General features: G+C 29.4%; 1 protein-coding gene across 4 annotated transcripts in view; it reads left to right on the forward strand.

Annotated features, from left to right (window-relative positions):
- Positions 1-12,658, forward strand: part of LOC107444455 (uncharacterized) — a 219,828-nt gene that overhangs the window by 45,827 nt on the left and 161,343 nt on the right. The window contains exon 1 of one of the 4 annotated variants that reach the window (XM_087159802.1): positions 7,290-7,427. The exons of 2 other annotated variants lie outside the window; for them this stretch is intronic. The gene's annotated coding sequence lies outside the window, so the exon portion shown is untranslated. Of the gene's footprint in view, positions 1-7,289; positions 7,428-12,658 lie in introns of those variants that run through there. One more of the 4 variants, XM_043039086.3, reaches the window with a different exon arrangement.

Genomic DNA, 12,658 nt, shown 5'->3' on the forward strand with positions numbered 1-12,658 from the left:
ACTGCCAGAATATGGTTAAGGCTCTATAGGGCCACCGGAAAGATCGATAATTCTTACTGAAGCGCTTTGGTCATGATTTTGGTAAAAAATATAATTTTATGATGTGTGATAAAATTTGGTAACATTTAGTAATTTTATAATGATACCTTAGAGCGAGGAATGCAAACTATTAATACGGTAAAATTAAATTTTCAGCTTTCTATTTTTCACCCAAGTGGGGTAATAAGAACTATAATTTGGAAAATGGAAATTTCCGGTAATCGTTACCATATGAGCGGAAAAATTCGGGTTTAGATATCGCCCATTTTAATTTTCATTACCAGAATAGTTTTTTTTCTTCTTCTTTTTAAAATTAGAAATGTAATTACCATACTGTGCGGTAATTTTACCAGAGTTTTTTTCATGCAGAAATGCGATGAAAGCAACAAAAAGAATTTACATTTTTTCCTAGAAAATGTAATACAGTATTTTTTTTAATCATTGAGTAATTTTGCAACTAAATTACACTTTCCTACAACGAACAAAAAATGTATCTCACGGTAAAGAATTCCAGATCAAATTATGTATTAAGTGCCGGATTTTCGGGTGCATCATCCGTAAAATTTTATACCGTAATTTTTTCTGTAATATTTATTTAATTAGAATTATTCAATGATTTTTACTATAATTATTACTGTAAAAATTACTGTGTATCTGAAATTTTGTTCCGTAACATGTGTTGGTAAAAATGGATTTTACCATAAAATCCATTAATCCATTTCAATACTTTATACCGTAATCCGTAATTTTTTACAGTGCACGAGTTGAATTACCGCTACACACAAAAAAAGAACAATTCGTCTACATCAAATCGATCTTAGCTTAACCTTGACATGTTTACTGGTAATCATTACTATCACAGACCATAATTTTACGATAAAACAAACGAACAAATCGTAATCATTGCTGAATTAGGTTAATCTTTATTTTCAATTAGTTATATGAACAATTAAGTGCGGCTGTTGGCTTAGGTGACGGGTTTTTCTGAACACTTGTTTATGAGATGCTTTGTTAATCTTTCTTCTGTAGCATGATTAATGAGTTTTATTCTAGATAGATTTAGTTATTGTTAGAAACAGATTGTAAATAACAAACGTTAATAAGTAATGTCTTAGTTTTTGTTGTCATGGAGGCTTTGTTGTGTAGTTTACAAGTTTAGAGAAAACAATTGAAGGAAAAGAAGCATTTTAACTTGTTTCGGTTCTGCGTTTGAAGTTAATATTATGCTTATCATTTAAGATTTAAAAATGGCTAGAGATTTATATTAAGATCTTGTTTTATAATATTAAAGTATTTGGAAACATCTGATTCATATTTCCTGTAAGCAAAAAGTTTTTAACTACTTACAAAATATTGCTCATAATTTTTTATAATGTAAAAAAAAGTAATGGTATTATAAGTATCAAAGTGTTTTGTATTGTCTTTCAAAATAGCTTGAAAAGTTTGAAATTGAACGTTATAAAAGTAAAATTATAACTATAAAATTGTAATATAAAAATTTTATTTAAAAATTTTTAGTTTTTTTTCTTTTTCTAAGTAAATCATCATTTTCAGAATCCTAATATAATTTTTTTTTTATTCGTCTTCATAAATTACTTTTTTTTAAAAAAGTATTTGATTAACAGGTTTGCTTATAAAAAAATAATTTAGAACTTAAACAAAATTTAAAAGTTTGAGAATTAAAATTTTTTAATAGACAATTCTGTTTGGAGGGTTTTTTCCTCATAAAAACAAAAAGATTATTGTTGTATTATTAGGTTGTTAACGAATAATGTCAGGCTGTCGTATTTTAGTTAACAGACCTGTTTTATTTAAATTCAAAGCAATAGAAAATAAAGAAATAAATAAAAATAAAAACTTGTTGATTATAAAAATGTGTTTAAGCAAAAAGAATTTTTTTTTTTACATATTTAGAGATAATAACAATACAGCATCCAACAACAGATTTAATGCATAATGTCAGGATTCCTGCGTTTGAAGCATTGTGTTTAAAACAATTTTAAAATAATGAAATAAGAAATAAAATATGTTATGAAAAGATTTTTTAACAATATTAATAATAATTAAATAATAATAATTAATATTTAATGATAATAATTAATATTTAATAATAATAATTAATATTTAATGATAATAATTAATATTTAATAATAATAATAATAACAATAATAATAATTAATATTTAATAATAATGATTTTAATAGGGTCTTTTTTCAATTGAACAATAATGACTTTATCTTTCTAAACCTGAAAAGTACTTTATTTCTACTAAAATGGAATTACTTTAAGACCAACATAATATAACATATAAGGGATGCCAGCTGCTATGAATTTCCTGTAGTTCCTACAGATTTTTGCTTTAATTGTGCAGAGTTACGAAATTTCTTTAAAATTAATTTCTGACAAAATTTCTTTCCTCTATTTCTTTTAATGGCCTTTTATTTTCAGGTATTCATATTTTTTTTCACCACTACGTAAATAATGTCTTATTTCTCATCCCCCCCCCCTCCAAATTCAATCAACTAGAGACAAACTAGATTATTTGTTCAAGAACTAAATTCGACGAGAAAATTTCGATAAACTTTTTAAGCTCTAAATTGTTATTCTTTATACAATCAAATATCTCGTATTTTAAGAATAGTATAACCTATGGAATGTATATTAGTTGCATGTTTTTTAGTAAAGAAAATAAGTGACCGTTACTGCAGAAAAGTGAATCGCTGTAGATATAGCACTTTTTTCATCTGTCGTCGATAATATTTTTATCTGTTAAGATCAAGCGAACGGATTTCAACGACCTATTTTTAGCTGTGATGATGAAATCATAGTTATGATGATGCACGCGTTTCTAAACAAACAACTTTAATCTCACGATAAAACTATAATATTTTGACGTTCAGCTTTTGTTCGATTTCAAATTCGATGGTTATTATTCTGTTTCTTCTTATTACACAGGGTAAATTCGAATATCTTTTCTACTTTATGGCAGGATTACTTCCCTACTGCTTAATATTGAATTCGTATATGAATGAATACTTCAGCGAATATCTATGAATATCTTTTGAATGAATATCTTTTGTGAATTCGCATATCTTTTCAACTTTGGTGTTCACAACTGCGGGAAAACGTTTTATGACAAAATTCTATTTTTTCTAAAATGATAATTTAAAATGTAGAAAAATTTGAATTCAGATAAATTGAGAATAAACCAAATGCCGATTTTCTTTCTCAAAGTATCAAAATGTAAGCAAGTTACGGCACGATTACTTCCCTACTGCTTAATGCTGAATTCGAATATGAATGAATATCTTTGAACGACTATCTTCTGTGAATTCTAATATATTTTCAACTTGGGTGTTAACAGGATGCTATAACGTGGAAAAACTTTTCAGGATACCTTCTGTTTCACCTCTATCCGTAATTTAAAATATAGAAAAATGTGCGTTCAAATAAATCAAAAATAAAACATGAAATCATATTAAATGCAGATTTTTTTTTTCCTTCAAAATATTAAAATGCAAGCAAGTTTTGATAGAATTACTTCCCTACTGCTTTATTTCGGTCTTTCTTTTCATCAAGTTGACGTTTTGAAAAAAAAAAAATCAGCATTTTAAACTTTATGGCTTACTCCTGGTTTACTTATCTCACCTTTCTATACTTTAAATTTCTAATGTAGATAAAACAAAATTTGCCATCCAGCAATTCTCTCGAGGTATAACGTCTTGTTCAGACATGTGTCGGCATGCTATAGATTGGAGTAATAGCATCCCTTTCGTAAATTATATCAATATAGTTTTATTCAGCACAATTAAAGCTCAAGTATATTGAGTGCTCTTCAGTGGTTAGGGCACTGAATAGTGATTGTGAAGAGCTGGAGTTACATCCCCAATCGTGGTTTGAAACGCACTTAGCTTTTAGATCGATAGATACCAGCTTATCTAGGAAATAAAGACGGCATGTGCGCAATGCTGATGACATGACCACAATCGTACCTGTGGGTACGAAATAGTAGACCTTTAACCTCCATAACCCCTCCCCCCTCCTGCTCTGTAACGTGTTGTTTGTGAGAAAGCTTTTTATGTTGTAATATTAAAATTTAGAAAAGTCTACAGGTATATAACTTTTTTTTGTAATCATTTCTTCCAATAATGCACATACATCGAACAATTTTTGTTCTTTTTGAACAGATATCTGTTTGCCTAATAATTCAGTTTGTTTGACCGATTCTTTTTCAGACCAAAGTGCATGATGTTTCCTTTCATTCATATTGGTTTAAAAACATTACTGTTCCGGACTCATCCTTCTTAGCTCGATTTAGTCTTCACCTTAAATGCTCTCATGAGAAGTCGAAAATCAGTTATACGCAGTCTGTTGTGCATTGAGAGCATTAGGAGAGTTTGATGTCGCAGTTTTTCGTGTTATTTATCAATTATTAGATCGATCCAGTTGAAACAATCCTATATGATCTATCTAGAAAATTTGAAATAAAAATATTTAATTAACATAATTGTTCAGTTTTTTTTAAATAAAGTGTTTTTGGAAAATTATATTTAAAACGATAGCATTTTCTAGGGATGAAATAACATAACTTGCTGTTAATTTGCAACGAAGCAAGGACATTTAGTTTCTTCTTAAAATATTTAACTGATGATGTTTGAATGGGGAAATTTATTTCCTAACCGCAACTGCGTATTTCTTTCTCATTCCATAAGCCACATTTATAAAATTGCATCACAGTTACATTATGTTTAAATAAAACGTTACGAAATGAACTAAAACGAAAAAATTTTGACACATTAAAAAAGCAATTTCTGTCTTAAAATAAGAGAAAGACGTTTCCCCAAAAATATGTAATCTGCTCATTTTTTATTCTTTTGATTTACTACCCGGTACTTGATTTAAGATAGTTCAGATTTAAAGCCACGTACATCATCTAGCTTTCAAATTTACGTTTTGGAAAGAAAAAAAATTTAATTATGTTATTTAATAAGATAAAAAATTCGCCACTGATTCATTTTTTCATCAGCGACCGGGGTCGAAATTTCGACTAACTATAAAGCTGACTCATTATATAGTTTCTAAGCTACACATTATGATAATTACTGCATAATATAATGTTATTTTATATTGTATTCAGGAATAATGCAATATTATTACATATTGTTTTTTTAAATTTTTATTTTATTTTATTTTATTACCGGCGTTGAGCAGCCGATCCAATCCTAAGTTTACAACTATCAATAGATATCTTATAATGCAACTCCGTAGCTTTGCAATTTTGAACCAAACCCAGAAGAAAGGGGAACTCTTGGATCAAGCCAAACTAGTCTTCGTGGAGGACTATTTGATGGAACTAACCCGCATCTGAGTTATATGAAAGGAAAACCACGAAAACTTATCACGGTTAGCCCTACTGCTGGAGAATTCGAAGCCATGATCCGAATCCTCTAGAATAAAATACCGGTGAGGATATTTTACGTCAGCGGAACTGGGATTCGAACCTGGGAGAGCGAACGCTCTATCCTCTGTGCCACCACCGGCTCTCTCTAGATATATTGTATTGAGGAAATGAGTTGTATAATAATTCATAATAGATTTATAGATATCATACAAATTTAATGAGAATAACAAAAGTTAGAATTTTATTGCGCCATAACAACTAAAAGAAATAATCTATCTATCACAAGGATAAGTCAATCAAATCAACAAAAGGGTCATTCGTCAAACAAACTGAGATTTTATTTACTAATAAGGCAGATTTTAAAGCTAATTGTCTATGTCGATGAATTTCAGTCTATTTCGAAAATGCTATAAATTATATAAAAATACCATTTTCTCGCCTAACTAACAGCCAATTTTGAACTGGGTTCTAAAAGGTGTCTCCAACTTGAACATGTATGTCATACGAGTGTTCTTGATAAGAAATATGATAAAATTAAACTTCAAATTACATGCAATTTATAAAATTTGAATCTTTACAAAACACATTTCAGGAAAAAATTATTCTAATTTTTATTCTATTTATTTATTTATTTTTAGAGGATGTGGATTAATTCTTTATACAAATCTATATAATAAGCGATACTAGTCGTGATCGGTTTTTGAATTTTGACTTTAAATTTGTTGTGATTTGTTTGATTTTTTTAAAAAAAATTTTATATTTAATCTTACGTTTAAAGAAAACGCATGAACTCTCATTCCATAAATTTTTTCCTGAAATCTTGTAATTTTACATTATCAAAAAGTTATGTTTTCAGGATTAAAGTGAAATCGTGAATTATATTACATATGAGTTTTTAGCTTAAAGTCATTTCGTGCATTAAAGTTCAAATCGATTTGAGAATAACATTTTTAGGTTAAATTTTTTTACTGATTCTCTTATTTCCTTTAATTCGAAGAAGAAGAAAAAAAGCGTTGCGGATGGAAAGAAAAATTGAGTAAAACGTGCTTTTGAAACAAGTACAAGCAACAGAACTTAGCTATCTTATCTATTTCAGACATATATGCGTGTAATGAATAGATTAAATTTAAATTGTAAGGCAACAGGTTCTCCAAGGTTGCATTGACTGCTTATTGCCAAATGCATTAGGAACTTTTTTTCTACTCAAAACAATCACAGATGATCACTTTACAACTTCATCAGGCAAAAGCTTTCTGATAATGTTTTTTATAACTTTACCAATTTTTTTAAACCGATTTTTGTGTTTTTTTAAAGATTTAATCAAATATTATAATAATTTGCTAAAAGAAAATCTCAATAAGCTAATTCATTTCATGGTTTAAAAAACATTTTTACTTCAACGTATGAAAAGTATTAAGAGAGTTTCACACTAACTGATGAAAAATATTGAAATAAATTTTACATCAGCAGCTAAAAACTTCTAAATTACCAAATAAAATTAATAATTTTTTTTTCAATATTTTTTAGCTAAAGCATTATAAAAGAAAATGTGTTTTTATACTTAATATGCTACGCATTAAAGATTAGAGGCAACAACCTTAAGTTGTAACTTGCTGTCGAACAAGCATCTTTTTATTCTTGGACATTTCAACAGAAGATCTGCTTTCTTGTCACGTGACTTTATTTTTACTTCATCAAACCATAAAACATCATTACTCAATTTTAATGTTTACACAGTCATCATGTTCAACATTTTCAAACAAAGACTTTCTTGCCGCATTTCATTCAATATTTTGTAGGGATCGCGTCAAACCATCCAACCGCTGACGTCACCGATGAATCCGTAGGCGTTGCGCCTGAACGCTGACGCACGGCTAAGGACCAACTATTTGTTCCGTACTTCTTGTTGTATCATTGAATGTAGGGAGAACGTTTTGACTTGCCGCGAAAAGACCGCCCAACGACCGGTTAAGTCAGCGAACTTTACGTGAGTATTCAATTTATTTTCTAACCGATCTACATCAATTATTTCGATCGGTTGATTATTCGCTAATTCATCCGTAGGAACTAGTGAAATTGAGACCTGTAATGTATTATTTCGTTTCCAAAGACTACAATGAATTGATTGCGTTTTTAAGGTGATTGATTATTATTATTTGTGTCCATATGTCGACTATGTTGTGGAATTTAAGATCGATTAATTCGCTTTTAATTGTGTTTTAATTGGTTGTGGTTTTATTTAAATAGTCAATAAGACAAAAAATCATCTTAAGGTTGATCATTATTCGAAGAGTAATATTTCGTTGATTATTGAATTTAAATATTGTGATATATTCTTTGGAAATATCAAACTTTTCAGGAAGAAAAAAAATTGCGATGAATATCTGACAATGCCCGACATTTTGTTATCGTACTCGAGATTTATAGTTGTTTCCAATAGCCACAAAACTATCGTATTCTGTATTGTTGTCTATATTACTCGCAATATTATCATTTTTTTCGATATCTTATCGTTTCTGATGATCATCATGATATTATTGTTTTCTATAATTATCATATGTTTGATTTTTATTGTAAGATAGGGTATTCACGATACATCGATGGATGAGAAAAAAAATTTCAATATTGTTATTGCAATGATTGAAAAATATCGATATTTTACGATATATTGATATGTTGCGCAGCTCGTCGGCAACACTGAGTGAAAATAAATTATTTTATTTGCTATTAGATAACCACCTTAAAATAGTTGAAAATCGACTTGTTAAGAAATTTACGTTATAAAATGAATATTCTTTACTTACAGACAACCATAACATGTTTGTCTTTAAAATTCAAGTGCTTTAAAAATAGTGAAGGTTATAGGGTTAATGATTTAAATAGTGACGGGAAAATGTTGAGAAATATTAATATTTATGCTATTAAGATAACGATATAGTTAACTTCAAAACTAACTTTACTTCAAAATTAAAAAATTTTTTAAAAAAATTTCTAGACTAATGCTGAAAATTAAAATTAATATTGAAAAATCATTTCGAATTAAAATTCCCCTTTCATCAGGGGAAACTTTAGGAGAAATTTGGGTCCGATTAACTAATCCTTCACAAAATTTCTTATCATTGAAACGGACTCTTCACAAAATATTATCGCAAAATCCGACCCTTCAGAAGTTATTTTATCGTTAAATGGACTCTTCACGAAATATATTATCGAGAGTTGAGGGTTCATTTTAGGAGAAATTTCAGTTCGTTAACATATTCTTCACAAACGTTTTTATCATTAAAACGGACTCTTCACAAAATATTTTATCACGAAAAAGGATTCTTAAAAAAATTATTTTATAGTTAAAACGAACCCTTCACAAAATATTTTACCTCCTTGAAAACGACCCCTTCAGAAATATTTTTTTCTTTGAAACAGACTCTTCACAAAATATAATATCATAACAGCATACTCTTCTAGGGTCATTTCAATAGGAATTTGAATCCGTTAACAAATCCTTTCACAAATTTTTTTTTGTAAAGTGGACTCTTCAGGAAATATATTTTAAAAACAGACTCCTCAGAAATTATTTTGTCTTTAAACCAGATCCTTCAAAAAATATTTTAACTTAACAGAATCTTCACAAAATTTTTCATTTTAAAAATGGACCCTTCTCAAAATTTTTCGAATGCAAAACGGAGTTGATGACGTCGTTAATTCATAATGTTGAAATTATGCAACTCCTTAAAAGGGATAGTTATTTTTTCTTTCTTTCCTCTTACAAAAACACGTCTACAAATTCACAGAAACAAGACCCTGAGGTAAAAAACCTGATTCTACGGTTAAAATAAAATAATCTGCTGACTAAGAACTCTTACGAACTACATTTGTAATTATGTGTCTATCAACTTGTTATTTATCAACTTAAAGTATTATAAATTTTAACCTGATTATTCAAATGAGAAATGTTTTAATCATTGAAGATATACGGCTCCACTAAATCATTGAGTGAACTCTTAACATTGTTTATTTAGAACTTATTGAGACACTAAAATTGTCAGACGAAAAGAAACTTGGACAGCTTTTAGCTCTGTAAACACGAGAAAACAAGCACAAAGAAATTTGTTTTCTACTTTTATCAGTTCTTACAGTTATCTGAAAGTAGAATTTTGCGCTTGGCAAGTTATTGCTCACCGAAGTGTGAGACGACCGCTTTCTCTTCAGTATCTCCCTCCTCTTAAAAGCACCTTCCTTTTAAGTAGGCTAAATTTAAACCTCCTTCTGTAATTTTTTTTCTTTCTAGAAGACAGAACGTGCTTTCAACTGTCAAAAGAGAACATTCCGACACCACCCATATACTCCTCTCATTTCCAGCAGAGCTTGTTCTACACTCTAACAGAAATTAGTTCAGTTTTGAACCATACGACGCGATACGATCCGTTGCTGCAACCTTAATAAGGAGTTAAATAGAATCATGTTTTCGTTCAAGTTGAACCATACCGTTCTGTAATCACCTTTTTGAAGAAAGGCAATACAGTCCAACTTAGCATCATATCTAGGTTGCAGCAAATATGAATCATATTACGGTGGACCATAATATCATTTATATCGCATTTCGCTGCAACCTTAATAAGGAGTTAAATAGAACCATGTTTTCGTTCAAGTTGAACCATACCGTTCTGTAATCACCTTTTAGAAGAAAGGCAATACAGTCCAACTTAGCATCATACCTAGGTTGCAGCAAATATGAATCATATTACGGTGGACCATAATAACATTTATATCGCATTTCGCTGCAACCTTAATAAGTAGTTAAAATGAACCATGTTTTCGTTCAAGTTGAACTATAATATCATGTAGTCATGTTCACGAAGTAAGGTAATGTAGTTCAACTTTGCACCATATCTAGGTGGCAGCAAATATGAATGATATTATGGTGGACCATAATATAGTGCGTATTAGTTGCAACTTTAATATAGAGTTAAATGTTTTCGTTCCAGTTTAACAATAATGTTATGTAATCGCGTTTACGAAGTAAGGTAATATAGGGCAACTTTGCACCATATCTAGGTTGCCGAGAATTTTAAGTGATATTATAGTGGACCATAATACGGTGTGCATTTACTGCATCCTTAATAAGGGGTTAAAGTGACCTCCTTAATAAGGAGTTAAAGTGTTTTTGTTCAAGTTGATCTATAGTATCATGTAATCGTGTTTAAGAAGTGAAGTTATGTAATTAAATTTAACACCATATCAAAGTTGCAGTAATTTTAAACGATATGATGATTGAACACTCTCCAAACTTTCTAACAGTGTATGCTTTGTTTTGAAATTTAGCTCTAACATGCGACGTAACTCTTAATGTTTTTGGCGTTATTCACCATTTGGTCGGTATCGTTGATCTAAGGTAATTGATTATGAAGACGTAATTTCGCAGGAGAAACATTGCATGGCAAATTCTGTTTCACCTCCGTTGGTAATTTAATATTTAAAGTTTAAAGAGTGTGCCATTATTAAAATTATAAATTCCCGGATAATCAAATATAAGATTCTTACTTAGCCAAAAACTATCATCATTTTTACTGCAGTGAGTAAACAATTTAAACTGAAGCTTAAAAAATACATTAAAATAATTTAACGTTATTTTATGAATTAAAACTGTATAATCCCGAGTCAAAATTAAATAACTTTTGTTAATAATGAATGAACTATTTGTGAAAAATGGCACGCAATCTAAAAGTGTGCTTTTTTTTAAATTTTAATTTTTATTTCATAAATGAAACCATAAATAATGAGTTTTCAAGACATGGAGGAGCTTACAAAAAGTAAAAAAATACAACTTGATTATTGTAGTAAACATCCACGATGCGGCAGAAAAGTAAAAGTTCTGGTATACTGATCGATCCAAAGTACATTATGATTCGACTTGCATCAACAAATAGGAAAAGACAATTCCTTTTTTTCTATCATAATAAAAAAACAAAAAAAAAAAAACAAAAAACAATTATAATGTTGATATTTTGAGAGAGGGCGATCAGAAAGAATCTGATCAGTGCAAAGATGGAGGTTGAATTATCCCTTTGATTCACAACAAAAGATAGCAAAACAGAAATGTCCATTTCCATAACATTGCGTTTCTTCATCAGATAAATATCGCATGGCAGGTATTTACTTCAATTCCATTAAACTATTTTTTAAAAAATGACAAGGGCTAAAATGTCCCCCAAAAATTTTTCTTTAGACATTCTATGTTTCAGAGTAGGTTTTACACCTTGGGCACGAAACGGAAAAATTTCGATATGAAAATATTTCTCTTCCTTACATCGAGATGATCAGAGTTGGAATAATTCTTTTCACAGCGTACTGTCTCAGGTAAACGATGCCTCTTTCTGCCTGTCTAGCCATCCAAACGGCCACGCAAACCCGGAGAAAATTATTTAATTGGGTGATTTTAAGTTATGATCCCACTAAACTTAGCCTTAATTCTTCTCAATCTTGAGAAATTGTAGTTTCACTGCAAGGCGATCGAAGAAGCCACGTAAAAAAAAAAAAAAAAAAAAAAAAAAAAAAATCTCTATGCCTCTTTCTTACCGCTTTCTTCCTCAGTGTGTGGCCTGCTTAAGAGTTCAGTGGTAGCATAAATGTTTTTAGTTTTATTAAAAAAAAAAAAAAAACGGATATGAGCAGCCAATCTATACCTAATTTGCGGCTATCAATGTTTTACTTTGTAGCCTTGAATTTTTGAACCCAACCCAGAACACTAAGAAACTCCTGTGTCCAAGCATTGATACTATTTTGCTTTCGTGTAATTATTTTTGAATAATGCTATTCTGCTCTACCTGGATAAGAAATATTGCATTCTCAAACATAGACTCATAACATCGTTACTTTGAAACATAATTATAAGGTGTAATTTTGCAAGATATCTATCTTCAGAAGGTATTAAATTGATTCTATTCAAGTTGAACCATAATAATCAAGTTTGCGAATTACGATAATAATGTTTAAATCATAACAAGGTTGCTATTAATTTCAACCTTATGATGATGCCACACGTTTCAAAATGTCTTAAATATGGGAAAACCTACCACGGGACCTTAATCTTTATTTGTAATGTAATGATTTAACTTGGATTGTAATGAGATAATTTAACTTATATCGTAATATAATAATTTAACTTGGGTCGTAAAATGAATATTAAACTTGAAAGAAATGTAGTTCTAATTTAATTGAATT

Source organism: Parasteatoda tepidariorum, chromosome 3 (assembly GCF_982258835.1).
Source record: "Parasteatoda tepidariorum strain Cologne lab strain chromosome 3, Ptep-v5.0, whole genome shotgun sequence".
NCBI lineage: Eukaryota > Metazoa > Arthropoda > Arachnida > Araneae > Theridiidae > Parasteatoda > Parasteatoda tepidariorum.